The sequence below is a fragment of the Pristiophorus japonicus genome, chromosome 11, assembly GCF_044704955.1.
Source record: "Pristiophorus japonicus isolate sPriJap1 chromosome 11, sPriJap1.hap1, whole genome shotgun sequence".
NCBI classification, from domain to species: Eukaryota; Metazoa; Chordata; class Chondrichthyes; family Pristiophoridae; genus Pristiophorus; species Pristiophorus japonicus.
Genome location: NC_091987.1, coordinates 73,927,189 through 73,949,734, shown reverse-complemented (window position 1 = coordinate 73,949,734; position 22,546 = coordinate 73,927,189).

Genomic DNA, 22,546 nt, shown 5'->3' with positions numbered 1-22,546 from the left:
TACATTAACAGTCATTGAATAGCAGAGATCAAACAGACAATTGTTTTTTATCATAAAGATAAAGTGCTAATTTCTGGATGCCCTGGGTACTAACTGCTCAATCTGCTTTGGATGAACAACCTGAAACAATGGGCTCAATTTTCCCGGGTCATTTGCACCGTTTGTTTGGCGCACGCCGTTTTTTCTGGCATAATTATTTAATTCAAAGTTTTCCCCTGGAATCTGCGTAACTGCTTAAATTCCAATTTTTCTATGTTAGGTTTTTTTGACGTCATGGGGGGGGGCGTTCCCTCATGTCTGTGCCAGTTTTCAGCATTTTTCGCAGTTTGCCCAAAAATGTTTTATCCTAGGTCGGCGTATCTGGCCACTCCCGAAAAACCTTCTGGTGAGTTAACAGAAAGCAGCGCACATTGAAAAATCGGCACTGAAAGACGCCATTGTTTTTCATCAAAGTTTTTGGAGGGAGCCTCTAACACTTGAAATATCCAAAATAAAGTTCAACTTTTTTTTACCTTTCAATGGAGTACATGGAAGTTTCTTGGATTTCTGAAGTTTTCATTTTTTTTTACTCACACACCACCACCAAACGTCATCAAGCAGGGCTGGAGGGGGGTCATAGCGTTGGCCATCAGAATCGGCCCTGCACCCAGACACAGGGGCATGGGACTCGGCTGGAAAACAAGCTCAGGGGGGCGGGGTGGTGGGGAGAGGTGGCGATCGGAAGGCTTCTGCACTGAGCCCGGGGAGAGAGGTACCGATCGGAAGGCTTCTGCACTAGGCATAAGACTGCAATGAGTTTGGGGGAGGGGGGTGAAGGGGAGAAGTCACAAGACTGCATCAAGTATTGCTGCAGATACGATTTTTCCAATGCTCTCACACAGCACTCCTCACACAACTGGCTCTTTAAAAATGGCTGATTTCCAACCTGAAGCTGTACTGCGCATGCGCATGAAATAACATCAAAAACGTCACTTTTATTGCCGCGCATGTGCAGAAGGTGCAACATCGTTTTTTTGGCACATACAATAGGCGTCTGAACACGCTGCGTGGCGCCAAATTTGAATTATACATCGAGGAAACTTTGGCAAAATATTTCCGGCGCATTTCTAGCCTAGAGAAACGGGCGTAACTCTGGCAATAAGCCAGAAAACGGGCTTGGCCAAAATTGAACCCAATGTACTACTCTAATGATAATGATGATGACAACTATTATTATTATTAATGAGAAATTAAAACAATCATAAGCACACGTGGTGATTTGCCAATCTGAGATGAGCAGAAGGACTGAAGGACAAAACTGAAGGTTGAATCTGTCAATCTTTCAACCAGCCTCAATTTGACAGGACAGTATTCAGCAAGTTCATTGTTCCTGCTAAATAATAACATGTGAGATTATTACTCTTTTCTAAAATAATTTTTCTATATATCTGTGAGACATGTTTACAGCTCCAAGCTGATCAAGTGGATATTGCTGAATCTATTGTAATATTACAGGCAGACATTTGAAATACTTGCTGACTTATTTTGGAAGTACTGTGTTTGTAAATATCACACCATCCAAAAATAATTAATAGTATTTGCAGCACTTATTTAATCCAGTTACTACCTTAGTGAATATTCACTGGATTAAAATGAAATTGCAGATCCCAATCAAGTTTCCAGTATCTGCCTAGGAAATTAGTTATTGCGTTTCATATCTCTGCATTTTTACAGTACTGTATTACAAACATAGTATACAGTATTGAATAAAAATACAGCACTGCTGGAAATAGCAGATTGTCAATGCAAAATGACTGCACAAGGAAACATAGATCACTTCGTATTTGAAAGTCATTTTACTAATAACTATACTGCTGATGACGTCAATCCCTCCCCCCCCCCATCTGAGCGGCAGGGCTTTGTAGTGGCAGGGAGTATGGCATTAGCATATTAATGCTTCATACAGCATACAATTAGACTCAAGCCAAGAGGATGGGATGGAATGATTAAAACTGTAGCAATACTGTGGGAAGCTCTACATTGCATATTAAAATGAATGGATTCATTATCTGGAATTATTTTATTTTGCTAGGGAAGAATTATTCAAATGTGCTGAGAGTCAAGTTGTTCTTTCAACATTCTTTTAACTGCATGAAGACTGCAAACCCAATTTTCTGGCAATTTGTACGAATCACTTCATCAGATCATTGATTTTTTTAATGCTATTAGCATTATCCTGAATTCTCTGCAGCTTATTTAGGTCAAAATTAAACCAAGTACATAAGCTCTACTATTGCGCTACTTTTTATTAGATTCTTAATTAGATTGATAATTGGCATCAACAGTAATAAACCTCTGCATAAAAATAAATAAATGGCGCTGAGTGTTTGTTTGGCCCATAAAAAATAGATGGTTAAACAAACTGAAAATAGTCCTTAAATAGAAAATCAAGTTATTTTCCTATGCTTGTCTGTAAATCAAATGCAAATTGATGAATATCCCTTCCATTTTACAAATCTAACAAAGGCAAAATTAATCAGGTTTTGTTTTTTAGTGATTGATTGTGGAGGATCATTAAAGAGTTTCTTGAATAATACCTTATTTTCTTCTTAATATTAATAGTTTTCCCTATTACAGGAATGTACACAAACACACACACACACACACACACACACATTCGGGTTGGCAACCCTCCCGGATTGTCCTGGAGTCTCTAAGAATTAAAGATTAATCTGCAAGCAACTCGGGAGAAAATTATTGGAGATGGAATAAAAGGCTTCTTGACTGATAATAAATAATCATCCAATCAGGTAATCAAATGTCTGTTTTCTGTCCAATTGGCGTGGGAAGGCAGTGCGGGGATGGGCGTATCAGGCAACCAATGGTGGGAGCGTTGGAGGTGGGATGTCATATAATGAAACCTCCTGGAATAAGTCCAACCAGAGTTGGCAACTCTAACACACACATAATTTTTCTCGCCTCTTCTCCTAAAAGCCCTGACATACTGAGATAGCATATGCTGGCATTGGTTGCCAGCGATACCTTGCTAAGATGGCCATTTTTCATATTTAAGGCTAGGCAACGTTAACATGCGAGAGTATCACAGCCGAGGTCAATCCTGATCTCACTCCCACACGTTCCAACCCAAGGACCTTGGGCAGCGATCAAGTATGGGAAGCTGATTTTTGAATGAGTGAGCCTAGAAGTGTTGAAAGCAATTTTAGCAGTGCCACCATGATCTTAGTTGATAAAAGTTAACCCACAATAAACCAGGGATCAAACATAAGGTGCTCCTTATTTGTATGGTTCATTACCAGAGCAGATGGTGCATGTATCATTTAGGAAGCCTTTTCCTATTTTATGGACTATTTTGGTCACATGTAAAGCAAGTTGCTGCTAGATTACCCAGTTAGAATAGAATGGAGCTTTCTTAATTCTGTATGGTTGGAGCATAATTTATGCACAATTTTTATTATATAAGTGCTCCTAAGATATTATACCTAAAATTTCAAACTGATTATTCCAAAGTTATAGACAGTGTGAAATAATTATTCAGTCTTTAAATAAATGAGAACACTCAATCCACATTATAATTTCCATTACACTCCTGAACCGCTACCACAAAGTAAATGCAGTTTTTGGGTACAAAGCTGCTTGAAGCACCCCAAGGGCCGTGGAACAGTGCCATGCCACAAAGATTTCATTTGGGCAAGAAAGGGCTGGCAGGCAGTGTCAGTGGTCAGATGTGAAGATTTGGGAAAGACTGCTGAGAAGAGATGGGGTGGGATCTGGTGCGATAAAGACTAGTGTGGCCAACAGAGCCTGTCCGATGCTGGTGGATCAAACGATACAGAAGAAGCAAAGGAAGCCAGCTGTCGACCCTGAGTGGGAGCAAAGAGGGCTGAGAAAAGGGAATCCAGGCAGTGGGAAGCCAGAGCTGGAGTAGTGGGGGTGGAATCTAAGCTTTTGGTTTGTGGAGCGCCAATGGCTGGCTGAAAGTTCAGTGGGTGACAGGGGACTGAAAGGTGCCAAGAACTTAAAAAAGAGAAAGTCTGTGCTTGCATGGCAGCAAGCTGAGAGTGCATGGGGAGCTGGCACCTGCGCTGCCCTTTCCCCCTGCCCTGGCTGCAGCTCACTCGTACCCGGTGTCTCACCACATGTGGATCCCACATCTAAGTTATCCTCTAATGTACGCAGAGTGCCAGTATCTGAGCTAGTGGATGGGTGTGTGAAATTGAGTGATGATGTTTCTTCTTCTTCACCACTCTCCCTCCCCTCTTCTTGTTGACCCCCTGACTGGGCAGGCTGGATATCTTGGTAGTCTGAAATGAGAAAGGCACAAGGATAGAGTTGTGGAGAGGGGGACGCAGTGGGCAGGGAAGCAAGAGGTGCATGCTTACACTGTGTGCAGATTATAAATCAGAAGATATTGTGGAATGATGGAGAAGTGGGGTGTGAAAAAGAGGATAATGTATGAGGACACCTGCACCTTGTATTCTTTCAGCCCTACTGGCCACAGGGTTAGCCATGCCCCTGCGAAGAATGGCCAGCACTGTCTCCTCCAAGGGGGTGAGATGATGCAGGCTAGCCTGTCCGCCGCTGGTTAAGGGTCTAAAAATTCGGGGGTTTAGAACCACCCGTTATCACCAGATTCGGGTGAAAAATGTTCTGCCAGAAGCCAGTCGCTGCATCCAGGAGATCGCTGAGGCTCTCTACACCAGGAGAAGTGACTACATTGGCTTCTCTATCAGCAGAGTGAAGCAGGATGAGGCTTTGCCTCCCCATTGGGCTTCCCCATGGTGCAGGGGTGCCATCGACTGCACCCATGTGTCTTTGCAGGCGCCATATAACAATCCTGAGATCTTCCATTCACTTAATGTGAAGTTGGTGTGCCACCATGCCCAATGCTTTCTGATGGTCACTGCTCGCTCTCCTGGCAGCAGCCATGACGCCTTCATTCTGTGTCAGTCTGGTGTCCCAGCAATCTTCCAGCCACTACAACAAACTCGAGGGTGGCTGCTCGGAGTCAATGGCTATTCGCTCTGCACCTGGCTGATGAATTCCCTCCACAACCCCAACACTCGTGCCTACCTTCCACCAGGAACATCATCGAGCAGACCATCGGGCTACTGAAACAACAGTTCCACTGCCTTGACGGCTCAGGAGATGCCCTCCAGTACACGCCAGAAGGGGTGTCCCTGCTGCATGCTTCACAACTTGGCCATCATGAGGGTGTGGCCCTTGCCATCAGGGATTGCGGGACCACCTCAGGAGGAGGACAAGGGAGAAGAGGAGGAAGAGGTGGAGGAGGAGGAATAATACGAGGAGCAAGAGGTAGAGGATGAGGAGGGAGATAGGAGCCAGGCAGCCAATCCCCCTTCTGGATGGGCTGTCCATGAACATCTCAGCAGGCTCCGATTACGATGATTGAAACCCCAGATCCCCATTGCTTACCACACTCCCATCATACCAGCCCTCTCTCACGCACTATCACAGCGTCTTACTGGATACTAAACTGAAATGGGAGCCACCATAAAAGATTCCAAATAAAATAAATACATTTATAAAATAAAGACAATATTTACATTTACGATATGAACTAATCACCGTTCTGCAATCCCTTAGTGCCTGTTGTTCGGGTGCTCCTACACAGTGTTCCCCAGTGGTTGCAGCATGGCTGGTGGAAGGTTGCTCAGTTTCCATGGAGAAGACTTCAGATGGCCTTTCAGGACAATCCCGAGCAGTTGTGACCCTAGAAGATCCGGCTGTAGACTGCACCACCTCGGCATGGGTGGAGCAGTCTGGGCTGGCTGCCTGACAGGCAGTGGCAAAGGCAATGGTGGAGTGGCAGTGGTGTGAACAAGAATTCGGTCATCGCAGGGTCCTGCTCCACTGACCCATTGCTACTCTCCCGGGGCGGCGCATCAGCATTCCTAGCAATCCGTTGGAGCACAAATTGCTGGTCTGCTACATCAGCTTGCAAGTCCCGATTGACACTGGTAAACCCAGCCATGGTGACAATGATCTGAGCTTGGGTGGCACAAAGCTGAGATGGCATGAGAGCGGTCTGCGCTTCGGCTGCAGCACTAAGACGTTGGGTTGCTTCCGCCTGTGCTCCAATGGCAGCCGCGACATCGCCCATCACACGCAGCATCATGTCTGAGTCGACACGGTCTCTTCGGGAGTCTTCCATCATTTCCAGCCTGGAAATCCTGGGCTCCAAGCTCCGTGCAGAGCCCCGAGCAATATTGGACATGGTCTCCTCCATGCTCCTTGACACTGACAACGGGCTCTCCGGCAGGCTTGCCATTGCACTAAGCAATTCGGTGTGCTTGCCCATCACCCTTCTCTGAAGGCCGCCCCATCGAGGTCCTCATCTGAGTCCTGTGCAGCAGAACTCTGGGGAGCTGTTCCTTTACCCCTGGCCTTGCTGCAGTCCACTCGTGCCCGGTGCCTCACCCTGTGCTGATCTTGCTTCTATACTAGGCTCTAAAGTTCGCGCAGTGCCAGTTTCTAAGCTGGTGTCTGCGAGTGACAGATGCAGTGACGCTGTGTCTTGTTCTCCCCCTTCACTCTCCTCCAACACCTCAGGGACAGGCTGCTCGGGTACTTGGTCTTAATTTGCTGAAACCAGAAAGGCACAAGAATCGGGTTATGTTGCAGCGGAGGGGAAGCAAGATATGCATACAGTGGGATGTGAGAAGAAGGATTAGGAATGAGCATATCTTTGTTGTCACCAAGGGGGTTCAACCTCGCCAGTTGCTACGGCCCAATGATCTCCAGCACTCTCTCTCATCCAGCTGGCTGAGGCCCTGGGTGGCACCTTGTCCCCCGCCTGTCTGCCGCTGCTCTCTCCGATTATGCGCAAATTTGGCCTGCAAGAGAAAGAGAAGTGTGCGAGTGAGTGTGGTGAAATGTGTTTGGGTGATGTGCCAGCCATAGATGAATAGCTATCAGTGTGTGCAAGGTGTGAGATGTGGCTGTGAGTGTTGCAGCAGGAATAAGGTTGTGAGGGTAAAGTGAAGCTATGATTGTGAGGTCTGAGTGGCGATAGGTAGAGATTGTTGGTAGATGAATGCTGGGGGTATGGTGCATTGAGCTGTGTGTGAGGTTTATGGTGCAGATGGTGGGATATGGCATTTGCTGAAGCCTTCACTCATCTTGACCAGCCGTGTGAGGTCATTAAACATCTTTTGGCACTGAATGGCCGACCTTAGGACCACACTGCCGGCCGTCACATAAGTGGCTATCTGCTGCTAGAGCCTCTGCAAGGTATATGGCGAGGGCTTCCTGCCAGCATATGGGAAGAGGACAGCCCTCCTACTCTCCACGGCCACACCCAGTTTGCACTGTTGTCTTCTTCAAGGTGAAGTTGCAATGAGGTGCTTAAGTACTGAAATAAAGCCTGCGCCATACATGACTGGGAATTAGACTGGGCCCGATATTGACCCACCTGTTCTTCCTGCACTGAGTCAAGGTCCTCAGTGCTACACTGCTGGCATTTACCACAGTGGCTATCTGCTCCCACTTCAGTCTAGTCTGTTGCCTGAAGGGCCTCCTGGCCCCCTGTGAAAAGAGGACCTCTCTCTTGGAGTTTACCTCCTGGACCAAAGCCCCCAGAGCAGCATGCAAGAACCTAGGTGCACACTCTCTCCCCTGTTGTGCCATCATTATCACTTTCTTGTCCACTGTTTTCGGAGCCCTTCAATCACCTGTTGCAGGCAGGGACTGCCTTTATGTAGTGCAGCCCAGCTTTAATTGGAGCTAACCTCGCACAAACTTAAGACAAAAAAGTAATGACATTATGACATCACAAGGATGGAGGACGGTGATTGGTTCTTCCATTTTAATTGAGTCACTGGGCAGGGAATGAATCTTAAAGAAAGCTTAAAACTGATTTAATTTGCTTCAATTGCTGATATTCTAATTTTAACTTAATTTATAATTATGTTATATATTATTTAATTTTCTTTAATTATAATTAATTATTATACTGATTTTACAATTGTATACTCCTTATTGTATTATTTACAATGTAATTTGAATTTATTTTCTTTTTATTTTTTTCGTCTGTGTCTATCTGCGAGCGTCGCTTCAGACCCGAGCCTTTTACCTCTTTTTACACTTCCTTCTCCCGCTTTTTCTCTCCCTCCCTCAGTGGTCAATATCTAACGTGTTGTAAAATTGTTGTGAAACACCTTGGGATGTTTTATTACGTTGAAGGCGCTATATAAATAAAAGTTATTATTATGAAGTTATTAATCTTGGGCCCCCGGCTGAGCATTCAGCCACTCAGCAGCACATTCAGCGCTGGGATGAACGCTACAATCATGCAATCAGCAGGCAGCACGAAGTTTGTGTGCTGCCTGCAGTCCTCTGAATTAGCGCGGGTTGATAGCGCATCACGATCCCCGCACCCATTTTTGGGCCTTACCCAATTTTGCCTACTTACCTTTGAGTACTCCCAGTCTTCTGCCGAGGCAGTGCTGCTCAGGCCTTTCAAGCCATGGAGGTAATTCTTTCAAATTTAATTTCATTCAACTTTAATTTTAATAAAAATCCACTCCCACTGTTTCTGTGCTGCTGCCATGTTGGCCCATTACCACCACTATTGGCCTCCCTCTGGCCTACTCCCATCGCCATCGACCCTCCCTCACCTCTTCTCAGCTGCCATTGGCTTTCCTTTGGCCATTCGCACCTGTTATAGGCCTCCCTCTCCCTTTCTTGGTTGCTTCCCAGGCCCCTGACTTTAGCTGCCCCATAGCCTTTGTATCTCAGCCTCACATTGGTTGCCACCCTGCTGTCCCCACACTGATACCAAGCTTTCTCAGAATGATGATTGTAATATTTCATATTTTACAAATTACTACATTGCTAGAACTTTCCCCATTTTATTCATATTTTCCAAATATGTAAACAGAAGTACACACAAAATTAGGCTGATTTTTACAATAGCCAATGTGACAGCTGATTCCCAACCTGTTTGAATATCTACATTGGGCACTTTTGCTGGAATCGGAACTTCAAATGAGGACAAAAAAAGATTATTATTTCTAATAATCTGGATCTTACATATTTTTCATGCACTGCATGTTATGTAGTAATTGAAAGTATATAAATATAGTCTGGATCTGACAGGTTCCAGTTCTGAATGGATTTGATATGAACAGATACATTTATTAATGCCATCATTTTAACGAAACGATCGTGACATTTGAATGTCTGTTGTATTATGTTAATTTCACATCTAAAAATAATTTTGAATGATTTACGAAACTCACTGTATTCATTGCTTTCCTGTGGACAATTTTTTGTCTCTTTTCCATTGTAGCAATTTATCTGTAATCAAAATTGTTTTAGTCTATGTGCTGCTGCAGTGAAATAAATCATTTTTGCCAGCCTGAGACAACATTTGTTAAATTCTAAAATTAAACATGTTGAATAAAAATATTTGAGGATAAAGTAACAATACAATGCAATTTTCCAAAAAGAAAGCATAAAGCAAGATGTTAGTAACTGTGAGTTAAAGGTCTCATAGATCCATACCCATAAATTCTAGATTACCTTCTGTAATCTTCCTCATGTTCTATCTGGGGCATATTGCTCCATTATCAAATTATAGATCAGAATTCAATTTTGTCCATAGGATTGTTCTGACATTAAATTTGTTGTATTTACCAGTCAAGCCTGAAAAAAAATAACAAAATCCTCGTTTATACAGTTCGAAAGACTTTACATTTCTGAGCTTTATTTAAATTTGGAGTGAGTCTATTAATTTTAAAATAGATGTGAACATAAAGCAGGGAACATTTAAACAAAGGAAACTTTTGCCCTGGAATTTGATTCCTATTCGTTCTTGCATTTGGACCCTATTTAACCTCACACGCATCTACTCCATAGGTAAGTTCCTGCATATTTGCGCAGAGAGACATGCGTGATCAAGTCGCAAAGCAAGTACATGGCCTAAAAAAAAATCAGGTAAAATTGGATGTAAGTGGGGCTAGACTTTGGGCACATCATCGCCTATTTATCACCCATTTAGCGCCCATATAAGAGCTGAGACTCAGGCTATCGCCCATATTTGCTGAAAAGTGGAAACTAGTGCCCGATTATAGCCCATTTATCGCCGGCGCAACTTTCGGCACTGCTGAATGAGCTGCATCGCCCGGCCTACTTTACAAAAAAATGTCGTCACCCTCGCACAAGGCCAAGAATAGTGTTCATAATGGAAACTTGCGCCCGATTATGGCCCAGATTATCGCCGAGCGCTACTTTCGACATTTCGCTCACAATTCACCCAAATAATCGCTGGCCCAAAAATAGGCTGAAGAAAAGCTGCAATAACTCGGCACTACGGGGAGGATCTATAGTAAAAGGCTGTCAGGAGAATCAATTTGTGAGTGATTTTAAAAGCCTTTTTGACCCTTGCCAATCATCTAATCACTTTGTATTTGTTGAGGACAAATTAAGGGCATTTATAGTGATTTATAGTGATGAGGGGGCCTGTAATTTCTCAACCAGTATTGATCACTAATCAAATGCTGCAGAATAGAGATGGGAGAATAAAATGAGAAAAGTTACATACAAGTACATTGCTGTAAAATCAGGGTTTATATTAATCATGGATTTTTTCCCCCTCTGGTCCACAGTACAAGTAGAAGCAGAACTAGGGTATGTCATCCCATGAGGAAGGAAATGGAGTTCACCTCAGTTGGCTGATATTTTATTTTATAAATAACAGGGGCTAGAATAAAAGAAAGGTTCTATAATGTTATTGATGGGGACCAGGTCCCCTGTTCTCTTTGTCAACCCCTGTGGGAAAAGTTCTTTGCCTGAAAAAAAAATGCGCATGCGCAGAACAGCCGTTGCTATGGACGCCAACCTTGCACAACTGAATACACTGCTAAGGCCCATTTCACATCACTAAGGCTATCACCCAAATTAAAAAGGCGAAACTAGCAGTTTTTAAAATAGGCGATATTCCAGTGATTCTGAAAAATAAAAAAAGCACTAAGGTTGGAAATATCACCCATTTTGGGGAGATAGCGACCATAGTGGAAAGTCTAGCCCATAATGTGTCTAAATCTCCTCAGCTCAGTGAATAGCATTCTCACCTCTGAGGTTGTTGGTTCAGGTCCCACTCCAGAGACTTGAGCACAAAAATCTATGCGAACACTCCAGTGCAGTACTGCTGGAAATGCTGTCTTTCAGATGAGCTGTTAAACCAAGGCCCCGTTTGCTCTCTCAGGTGGATGTAAAAGATCACACAGCACTATTTCGAAGAAGACAAGTGGAGTTATCCCCGGTGCCCTGGCCAATATGTATCCCTCAATCAACATCACTAAAAGGACAGATTATCTGCTTATTATCACATTGCTGTTTGTGGGAACTTGCTGTGTGTAAATTGGCTGCTGAGTTTCCTATGTTACAACATTGACTACACTTCAAAAGTACTTCATTGGCTGCATAGTGCTTTGGGACATCCTAATGTTGCTATATAAATACAACTGTGTTTTTATTATGGTTGTCTATTGTTCCTACTGCCCAAATGCATCTCTGCTCCGAATAATGACCCTGCCGTCAAACCCTACAGAGCTTTATTTGCAGGTTTCCTGCAATTACACTTGCACAGAGGCACTCTTCAAATTACAACCACATTTTCAAGAACACCTTAACTGTAGAAATGAAGGTCATCACAGCTCTCAACCTTTCCAGGTTTGGATCCTTCCAGGCATCCACGGGGGTCCTATGCAGGATTAGTCGAGGGGCAATGAGGACCTGCTTTTAGCAGGTAAATAATGGCCTTTTGTGTGGGGTTGAAGAGTTCATTTGATATGTCTGCTGTGAAGAAAACGCACCTCTTGTGGCCTGAGGCATTCCTCCTCTGATGTTACACAATAGGACATGCCTGCAAATGCAGAATTTTCATATATTTACTGATGAATTGCCTGTGACCTTGCTGACAGTTAATCAGAGGAAATCATGTATCTTTTAGCAGTGTTTTTCTAAAAGGCTGAGGGAGTTTACAGTGCCAAGTGAAAATAATAGGCTCTTACTGTTAGAGCGCTACTCATTGATTTCTATGTACTGGGGGTGTTACAGCGTTTCTAACTCAAGGATTTTAATATTTATATATAATCCTGTGGCATTGCTGAAGGTGAGGCAGAGGACATGCTGTTTTACAACAATGGGGCAATAGAGGTGTTATGCCGTGTAATACACAATGAGTTACTGATTAAGGGTGACTGAATAAGTCCAATGCTGTTTTTTTTACATGGAATGCCAGGATTTTTATTGATGTTCTTTGGAATGAATTCTGCAACCCTTCTGTTTTGCAGCCGTGTCAGCTGCAGCTCAGTGAGTAGCACCCTCGCCTCTGAGTCAGAAGGTTCTGGTTTCAAGCTCCACTCCAGAGACTTGAGCACAAAAATCTCGGCTGACACTCCAGTCGAGTACTGAGGGAGCGCTGCACTGTCGGAGGTGCTGTCGTTCAGATGAAATGTTAAACTGAGGCCCAGTCTGCCCTCTCAGGTGGACATAAAAGATCCTATGGCACTATTTTGAAGAAGAGCAGAGGAGTTATCTCCGGTGTCCTGGCCAATAACATCACTAAAACCGATCATCTGGTCATTATCACATTGCTGCTTGTGAGAGTTTGCTGTGCGCAAATTAGCTGCCATGATTCTTACATTACAACAGTGACTACACTTCAAAAAGTACTGCATTGACTGTAAAGTGCTTTTGGATATTTGGTGGTCGTGAAAGGCACTATATAAATGCAAGTCTTTCTTTTTTTTCTTTGTTCCTTCAGCTGAAAAGTGATGGTTGACGTGGCCTGATGTGACAGGGAAAGGAGCTACTGAAGGCTGGTGTGGATTGTAGGGAAAAGCATGACATGCAGTCCTCATCATGTCACCTCTTCGTCCATCACTTCCCTTACCCCTTCACATTCCCATGACCTCCTCCCATTCCTACCAACTCATACTTCCTAAATCCACCTCTTCCCCTTTGAACTATTCACTCAAGCACTGTTTCCTTCCCTCCACCTTGCTTCACTGCCAATCACCTCACTCTTAACCCTCCATATACAGATCCAACTGTAAATAAAATATATAACTTTCTTCTGAGTCATGTGTAGTCTACAATAAGTAGTTACATTTTGCCTTTGCTCTGATTTCTGGACTTCAGACACTTTGTTGAGGCATGTGTTTGGGGGGTGGAGGATGTGGGGGCAGATGGGGTGTGGGAATTTCCTCGGAGTTTCTCCCACTCTGCCACTGTCACTTCAGTGGAAGTTTGGCAGAAACATCATTTATGCAACAAACAGGGTTTCAGCCAAATTTACAGCACCAGAGCCGAGGGTCCAAGGAAATTCACCCCATGAAAGGGTGAAAGTCCAGGCCTGCTCAATAGGCCCACCCTCACTCCACCATTGAGCCAGATCAGAGTTTCAGGCCCACAAAGTTCGTAGGTTTCATTACTTTCTCCAATGCAAAATTGTTCCATCTGAATAACAGCAACCTTCATATCAGTCTTCTCTTCTTCATCTCCCACTGAAGACCATCAAGTATTTTCAGTGTCTGTCACATATAACATGTGATGTAATCTCATCATTGTACCATATTCTCTTTAGCTTTACCAGTTACTTGCAAGATTATCTGCCATCTAGTTTTGTTGGGAATGGTATATTTTGTATAATAAATAATCTCACTTCAAACACCATGTCACGCTTATTATTAAAGCTGGTCAGTAACAAATGAGAATAGATTTCAGAGCTTAAAAACATTTGTTGTTTAATGTTCAGTCATGTTCAACTAGCCAGCCTGTCCATCATTTTTGCCAGAGGAAACAGCCAGGGAATCTCCTGTCTTTGACTGCAAAGTTACACGAGCATTGAACCAAATAGTTGAAAGATAAATGAAGAAATTAAAAATGAAAACAGATCAAGCCTTATTCCAGTGTCAGTAGAAAGTTGTCTTTGGAAAACCTGTGAAATGGACTGATAGAAAAATTAAAGATTTCAAAATAAAATGTTCTCATAAGAACATAAGAACATAAGAAATAGGAACAGGAGTAGGCCATTTGGTCCCTCAAGCCTGCTCCACCATTCAATAAGATCATGGTTGATCTGATTATGGACTCAGCTCCACTTCTCTGCCCACTCCCCATAACCCTTTACTCCCTTATCGCTCAAATATCTGTCTATTTCCGCCTTAAATATATTCAATGACCCAGCCTCCACAGCTCTCTGGGGCAGAGAATTTCACAGATTTACAACGCACTGAGAGAAGAAATTTCTCCTCATCTCAGTTTTAAATGGGCGGCTTCTTATTCTGAGCCTATGTCCCCTAGTTTTCGTTTCCCCTATTAGTGGAAATATCCTCTCTGCATCCAACTTGTTGAGCCCCCTCATTAGCTTATATGTTTCGATAAGATCACCTCTCATTCTTCTGAACTCCAATGTGTATAGGCCCAACCTACTCAACCTATCCTCATAAGTCAACCCCCTCATCTCCGGAATTAACCTAGTGAACCTTCTCTGAACAGCCTCCAATGCACGTATATCCTTCCTTAAATATGGAGACCAAAACTGTACGGAGTACTCCAGGTGTGGCCTCACCAATACCCTGTACAATTGTAGCAGGACTGCTCTGCTTTTATACTCTATCTCCCTTGCAATAAAGGCCGACATTCCATTTGCCTTCCTGCCTTGCTGTACCTGCATACTAACTAACTTTTTGTGTTTCATGCACAAGGAAATAATAGAATTAAAATAATTTTATGGGGAGACTTGATTTAAATATTTAAAATAATTAAAGGAATAGATATAATGCATTCAACCCAGAACAGAACAGCAGGGCATGAAACCACAAAATAAGCAAGTGAAGGAACTCTTACATTCAGAGGATTGTTATCAAATGGAATAAATTAGCATTCTATATGCAGTTCCAATCTTGGCATGAGAGTTCTGCTGCCAAGGAACTATTAAACTCAGTGATTACTTGGCACTCCTGCAATGGAAAGTTCACCACTCCGAAAGGTGTCATTAAGTTCTATAGTTTAAGTGTGTTAAACAATGAAAATTATGAACAAAAGCTTAACAGCTTCTAAAAGGGACATTGTTAGAGTGCTAAAAATGTTATTAAATGAGTGCTCTCTGATGAGCATGCATTTGTCAGACTAACAACTTTATAGAGTTATTGGGCTGCGATTTGCTGCAGCAGGTCAACTAACGGTATCTGCCATTCATTAGACTTGCCCTTGTGCATTTGGATTTTGAAACTTTTTGCATGGCAAGTTGCTGAAAGTGCGAGCTGATAACATTGCAGTGAGGAAACTGGGCATCTGGGACCTGAGTGAACAGGACAAGCAACTGTGTATCTCCTTAACCAATCAGATTGAAGGAGTATGAAATTAACAGCACAAGGACTGAGGAGGAAGTGTAAATTAGAGTGGGTGAATTCAATGTCAAATCAGGTACAAAAAGAGAAATAAAGAGAGGGAAGGAAAGATTGGGTTAAGAAAGAGGGGGAAAAGAGACAGATAGAAAAAGGAAGAAAAAATTCAATTTAAAATTTTACAGTTTTAAAATCTCCAGCAACAATTAGTACCAGAAGAAATGAGACTTTTCACTTGTAATAGTTAATTTTCAGTGCCAGAGAGGTTGACTGGCAGTAATTAACACTTATCACATCGTTAACCAAGAAGGGAATTAAGGGTTATGGGGAGCGGGCGGGTAAATGGAGCTGAGTCCACGGCCAGATCAGCCATGATCTTGTTGAATGGCGGAGCAGGCTCGAGGGGCTAGATGGCCTACTCCTGTTCCTAATTCTTATGTTCTTATGTAAAAGGGTACTTAGACTGAAATGGACAGGAATTAACTTTCTGTAACGAGGTTAGTTCATATCTAACGCACAAGTACAGCAACTTCACGCTGATCAATGCATGTCAATGGGGAGGCAGACAGCGAGATGTCATTTTTGCGAAACTAACAGCGCAACTCAGACAGCAACTTTTGGATATTTGAATCTAACCACACATCTGCCCCTTGCCTGAAGTTGCTGTACCATTTATGCATAAATAACGGAGAGTGCCATTAACCTTGCTGTTATTTTGACAGCAAATTATGGTCTATTAATTTATAGTTTTAATTGCTAAATCTTCTATCCAAAATTCAGTCAAGGCTTATAAACTAAAATCTTCTGAATTAAAGCTAATTTAATAGTTTTCATTTAAAAGGTTTTACTGTATGCATGTAATCTTTTACATTTTTCTCATGCAGTAAAATGACTAGATAGTTGTAGTCGGAGATGGGATCTGAATAATGGGACTACTCTGTTTCATTCTCTCTGAGAGTGCTGATGTGCATCAGTTCTTGAACAAAATAATTAACTTGTCTGATAATCTGTTTATGCAGATTCTTCACTTTCTAGTACTCCATACACCGGACATCCGGCAATTTTGTATTGACTGGATTTTACGACAAGCATAATTCTAACAAATTTTCAAAATCAAGTTGTCTCCTTTTAATATTCTCTCGCAAAGCTGTGCTATACTATACTGAAATTGCTAAGCAAATTTGGAATAAAATAGGAAAATAAGGCCCACGTGACTTTTAGGGCCCACCTGTCGCTGCTTTTGGGAATTAAGTGATGGTCATTTTCAGATGTTTTAAGTAGGGCTGTGGTGAGTGAAGGTGGATTGTCAGCTGTAAGCATGATGAATGACAGCATCTGCCTCTGAGATTCGGTAGCAGCAAACCTGCTAGGAAATTTAAATTTCATACTTACAACTCCACATGAAGCACTAAATGGGGCTGTACAGAAGATCCTGTGGCAAGACATCATCAGCCTCCACAGTAACACATGGTGGTCTTACAGAGTGCCGGGACAGGTAAATCATAAGGTTGATATTTGGATCTTGTATTACAGCATCACCCACTAACATTACAAAAAAATCCAACAGGGAGGTGTGGTAGGTAAGTGTGGACATTTTAACATTTGGACTCACATAAGAAATGTTTACATGGCACACTTTAATTAAACACATGACCTACATTCATTCATCTAAAACTCTGCTGTTGGTCTCCTATCTCGAACCATGTTCCGCTCACCCATCACCCCTGTGCTCACCGACCCACATTGGTTCCCAGGCCCCCAATGTCTCGAATTTAACATTTTTATTCTTGTGTTTAAATTCCTTTATGGCCTTGCTCCTCCCTATCTCTGTAGATTCCTTCAGCCTACAACCTTCCGAGAACTCTGCATTCCTTTAACTCTGGCCTCTTGTACATCTACCACTCACTTCACCCTACCATCAGCGGCTGTGGCTTCAGCCATCTAAGCCCTACGCTCTCCTTCTTTGACTCGGCTATTCTTCCTCAAGCTTCTGTGAAGCATTTTGAACATTTTTCTACATTGAAGGCTATAGGCAAGTTGTCATGACTGCTTGAACAGAAAGATTATGATCAACTGTTTCAGAAATGCTTTTATATACTTACTCAGTTATATTCATATAAAAGTACCATATGTCCAGCTTAATACTCTTGTTTGTGCGATTGGCTTTGGAGTTGTATTCATTTAATTTTTTGAGGAGGGTCGATGATGGTTGTGCATTTGATGTAGTCTACATGGATTTTGACAAGTAAAAGTAAAAGTAAGGAAAAGTAAAAGCCCATGGGATCCAAGGGAAAGTGGCAAGTTGGATCAAAAATTGGCTCAGTGGCAGGATGCAAAGGGTAATGGTCGACAGATGTTTTTGTGATAGGAAGGTTGTTTCCAATAGGGTTCTGCAGGGCTCAATATTAAATCTCTTGGTTTTTGTGGTATACATCAATGATTTACCCTTCAATGTAGGGGACATGATTAAGAAGTTTGCAGATGATTCAAAAATTGGTCATGTGGTTGATAGTGAGAATGAAAGCTGTAGACTGCAGGAAGATATCAATGGACTGGTCAGTTGGGCAGAAAAGTGGCAAATGGAATTCAATCCAGAGAAGTTGGGGAGGGCTAACAAGGCAAGGAAATACACAATAAATGGTAGGATTCCGAGAAGTGTAAAGGAACAGAGGGACCTTGGAGTGCATGTTCACAGATCCCTAAAGGTGGCGGGATAGGTAGGAAGGTGGTTAAGAAGGCATCCGGGATACTTTCATTTATTAGCCGAGGCATAAAATATAAAAACAGGGAGGTTATGCATGAACTGTATAAAACACTAGTTGGGCCACAGCCAGAGTACTGTGTACACTTCTGGTCAATACATTACAGGAAAGATGTGATTGCACTAGAGAGGATACAGAGGAGATTTACGAGGGTGTTGCCAGGTAGGAGAATTTTGGCTATGAGGAAAGATTGGGTAGGCTGGGTCGGTTTTCTTTGAAACAGAGGAGGCTGAGGGGAGATTTGATTGAGATGTATAAAATTATGAGGGGCCTAGACAAAGTGGATAGGAAGGACCTATTTCCTCTAGCAGAAAGTAAATAACCAGGGGGCATAGATTTAAAGTAATTGGTAGAAGGATCAGAGGGGAATTGAGGAGAACATTTTTCACCCAGAGGGTGGTGGGGGTCTGGAACTCCCTGCCTGAAAAGGTGGTAGAGGCAGAAATGCTCATCACATTTAAAAAGTACTTGATTAAGCACTTGAAGTGCCGTAACCTACAAAGCTATGGACCAAGAGCTGGAAAGTGGGATTAGGCTGGATAGATCTTTTTCAGCTGGCCATAAATTTCTATGATTCTGCTTAAACTTAGGCTTTCCAGCCTTGGCTTATCTGTTTTACAGTGGATCTGGTGTGAATGGGGATGGAAATTGGATACAGGAGTAGTGGTGGCAGAGTTGCTAATGTTATACCACTATTCAAGAAAAGGAGAGGGATAAGCCAGGAAACTACAGGTCATTCAGCCTAACATCGGTGGTGGGGAATTTATTGTAAACCATTATCAGGGACAAAATAAACTTTCATTTGGAAAGGCATGGGTTAATCAAAGAGAGCCAGCATGGATTTGTTAAAGGCAAATTGTGTTTAACTAACTTGAATTCTTTGATTAGGTAACAGAGAGGGTTGATCAAGGTAATGCAGTCATTATCATCATAGGCGGTCCCTCGTATCGAGAATGACTTGCTTCCACACCAAAAAGGGATGAGTTCACAGGTGTTTCAATGAAGGACTTAATATTCCAAATCCCGAACTACATCTTGAAGGGTGAAAGATGCCTGTGCGTGGATACACCAGCCACCACACGGGCTTGACAGAGCTAGACTTTAGTCCAGTGGCAAGGATTAAGCAAGACGACTGGAGACCAGCTCTGCTGCATGGACCTAGCGCACAAACATAGCACAGTGTGGGCTGGCCCATGCTGCCCCAGGGCTCTCGCCTCTTCTGAGTCCCAAGCTCACGCCTCTCCTGGGCCCCGGTCACTTCCCTCGACAAACTCTTGCCGCTCCTTCGCCCCTCCTGCTGTGCCTGCCCGCACTGCATTCAGCGACCTGGCTTCGCAGCCATCGCCCTCCTGCAGCAGCATGCGCTGCTCCCTACAGTGGTATACCGCCGCATGCTGCTCCCTGTAATGGCCCCGGCCTGCTGATGGTCTTGCAGGCCGGGACTGTGGATTTCCAGAGGGCTGTAGTGCAGTAGATGTTGTATATATAGACCTTTGGAAGGCATTCAACAAGGTGCCACACAGGAGGCTTATTAAGAAGCCCATGGAATTAAGGGGAAAGTGGTGACATGGATTCAAATTTGACTCAATGACAGGAAGCAAAGGGTGGGTGGATGTTTTTCAGACTGTGAGGTGGCTTGCTGTGCTGTTCTCCAAGGGATAATTTTGGGTCCATTACACTTTGACATTTTTATAAACTACCAAAACTCTGGAGTAGGGAGCAGCATTATAAAGTTTGCAGATGATACGAAACTTGGCACAGTAGTAGATAGTGATGAGGATAGTTATCGACTTCAGGATGACACAGACAGGAGGGTGAAATGGGCAGAAGTATGGCAGATGAGTTCAATGCAGAGAAGTGTGAAGTGACGCACTTTGGGAGGACTAATAGGGAAAGACAGTGGGGCCGAAATTCACCATCCCCGAAGGGACGGCTGCTGCAGGGTTTGGGCAACCGATTGAAAAAATCAACCGGCCGCTGCGGTCAGGTGTTTTTCCCACCCCGAGCCATATTCAGCTCGGGGTGGGGGGGATTTGAACGGTGCGCACTCCTGCCGGAAGTGGCGGGGTGAAGCCGTAGTAAAGCAAGATTGTCAGTGGTGAGCTCAGCAGCATGTGGGCCGCTGAAAACCAGCTAGGACAGCGATATTGAGCATCCAAAAGGTAGGATTTTTCTCAGCAGTACTCCCGCGAGGTTTTCAGTTGGTGCAGAAACGCAACAGTGCTGGAGTTTTGCCGCGATCGGGTCAGTTTGGTAGGGAAATTGTTTTATTAATTATTAGTGTTTTTATTTCAGATTCCATCATCTGCAGTATTTTGCTTTTCATATAGTTTTATTAATTGTTTTGGCTCCAGTAAACCTGCTGAGTGCTGCTCAGACATTTTCACATACTTTTGTACAACTTTCAGGTCTGACTCGCTAGTGGAGGCCTGTAGGCTTCAGAGACCTGCTTGGCAGGGTTCACGCTGAGGACGGGAGGTGTGTTGGGAGGGCAACACCTGGTACACCTGGTCAGAAGCAGGGCAGCACACAGAAGAAGGTGTCGCTGTCAGCACTGTGCAGACAGGCAGCGGGCAAGGGAGGCAGCAGCCATGATTCGTTCATTCTGCGCCAGACCAGTGTGCCCGCCGTCTTTACGGGCCCGAATCAGGATTGCGGTTGGTTTCTTGGGGACAAGGGATATCCCCTGTTCACTTGGCTGCTCACTCCACTGCGGAACCCCAGGGCGGCGGCAGGGCATGCATACAATGACGCTCATTGTGCATCATCGAGCAGTGCATAGGCAGCCTTAAGCAGAGATTCCGGTGACTGCACCGCTCTGGTGGCACCTTGCAGTACTCTCCTCAATGGGTCTCCATAATCGTTGTGGTCTGCTGCATGCTGCACAACCTGGCCATCATGAGGGGACAGCCATTGGAAGTCGAGCCAGCAATATCATCTTAGAATGACGAGGAGGAGGAGGCACAGGAGGAGGAGGATCCCCGTCGCCCCAGAGCTAGGAGGTATCGACCCATCACCACCCTGGAAGGGCCGGGTGCAGACTGGCCAGCACCCTCCTGGGAGGGTGCCTCCTCACATATATGGAGGTGCCTGTCACCTTCCCTGCAATCTCCCTCCATGCATTATGTACCGCCGGTCTGCCAGGTCTCCACATGTCAGGAAACAGTATTCTTCTTCCATCCTCCACACCATCCATCGGTGTCTCCAGCTCCACATCAGTGAACCTATTGGCTCTCCTTGGACCTCTTACACCAGCCATCCTTCCAACCTCCTTCCCCCCTCAGGGCCTTGCTGCAAACCCTGGCCATTAAAAAGGCTAGGGAGCAGCAGGCTCATTCGAAACCCTTACCTGCATGCTGAATTTCTCAGTGGTGATAACACTCAAATTAAGACAGCTGAAAAATCTACTTTGCAAGGGTTCCTTAGCGCTGGAACCCATTTGTTCACTTTTGGAGCTGAATATGGGGTGGTCCAGCCACTCAAAAGTTTCGGCGCTAATGGCCACAAAAAGGTGGGGGGAGCACCAGCTTTCCAGCAGTACTGAATTTCGGGCCCAGTATATTATAAATCACACAATTTTGAAAAGTGTCGATAAGCAGAGAGACCTTGATGTCCATATGTACAAATCCTTAAAGTTGGGAAGGCAAGTTGATAAGTTGATCAAAAAGGATATTGGATAGTTAGGTTAATAAATAGAGAAATAGAATATAAAAGCAAATAAATTGTCATGTATCCTACATGGCTACTGTTGGTACTATCACAAGGTGTGCCACCAGAGGACACAGCAGTGGGAGACTTGTAGGTTACCTGTACAGGTGTGCCTGGCCTAGTATAAAAGGCAGGCCACCAGGTGTGATCCTCATTCTGGAGTTAACGAATAAAGGACTAAGGTCATTACAGTTCAAGTACAACACATTGCCTCGTGGAGTCATTACTGGAGCATCTAAGGACACAACAATTGGCGATGAGGTTACGAACTTTCACGCAAAAATGGCTACCCTTGGTACGTTGCAGCAGTTCGCCGATGGTGAAGTTTGGGACACTCTCCTTTGTGGAGAGGTTCGAACATTTCTTCACAGCAAATGACCTGGCAGGAGACAACTCGGCCACACTGGCTGATAATCGCAGAGCTATCTTGCTAACCAGTTGTGGGCCCACCATCTATTGCCTCGCCAAGGACTTGCTGGCACCAGCGAAGACAACGACCAAGATGTACAAGGAGCTTGTAACCCTGATCCATGAGCAACTCAAGCCCAAGGAGCATCCTCACGGCCAGACACCGGTTCTATACCCACCGATGGTCCAAAGGCCAGGAAATCGCGAAATACGGTGCAGACCTTGGGCGACACCCTGCGAGTTCGGCACCCACCTCAACAAAGCGCTGCAGGACATTTTGTCATTGGAATT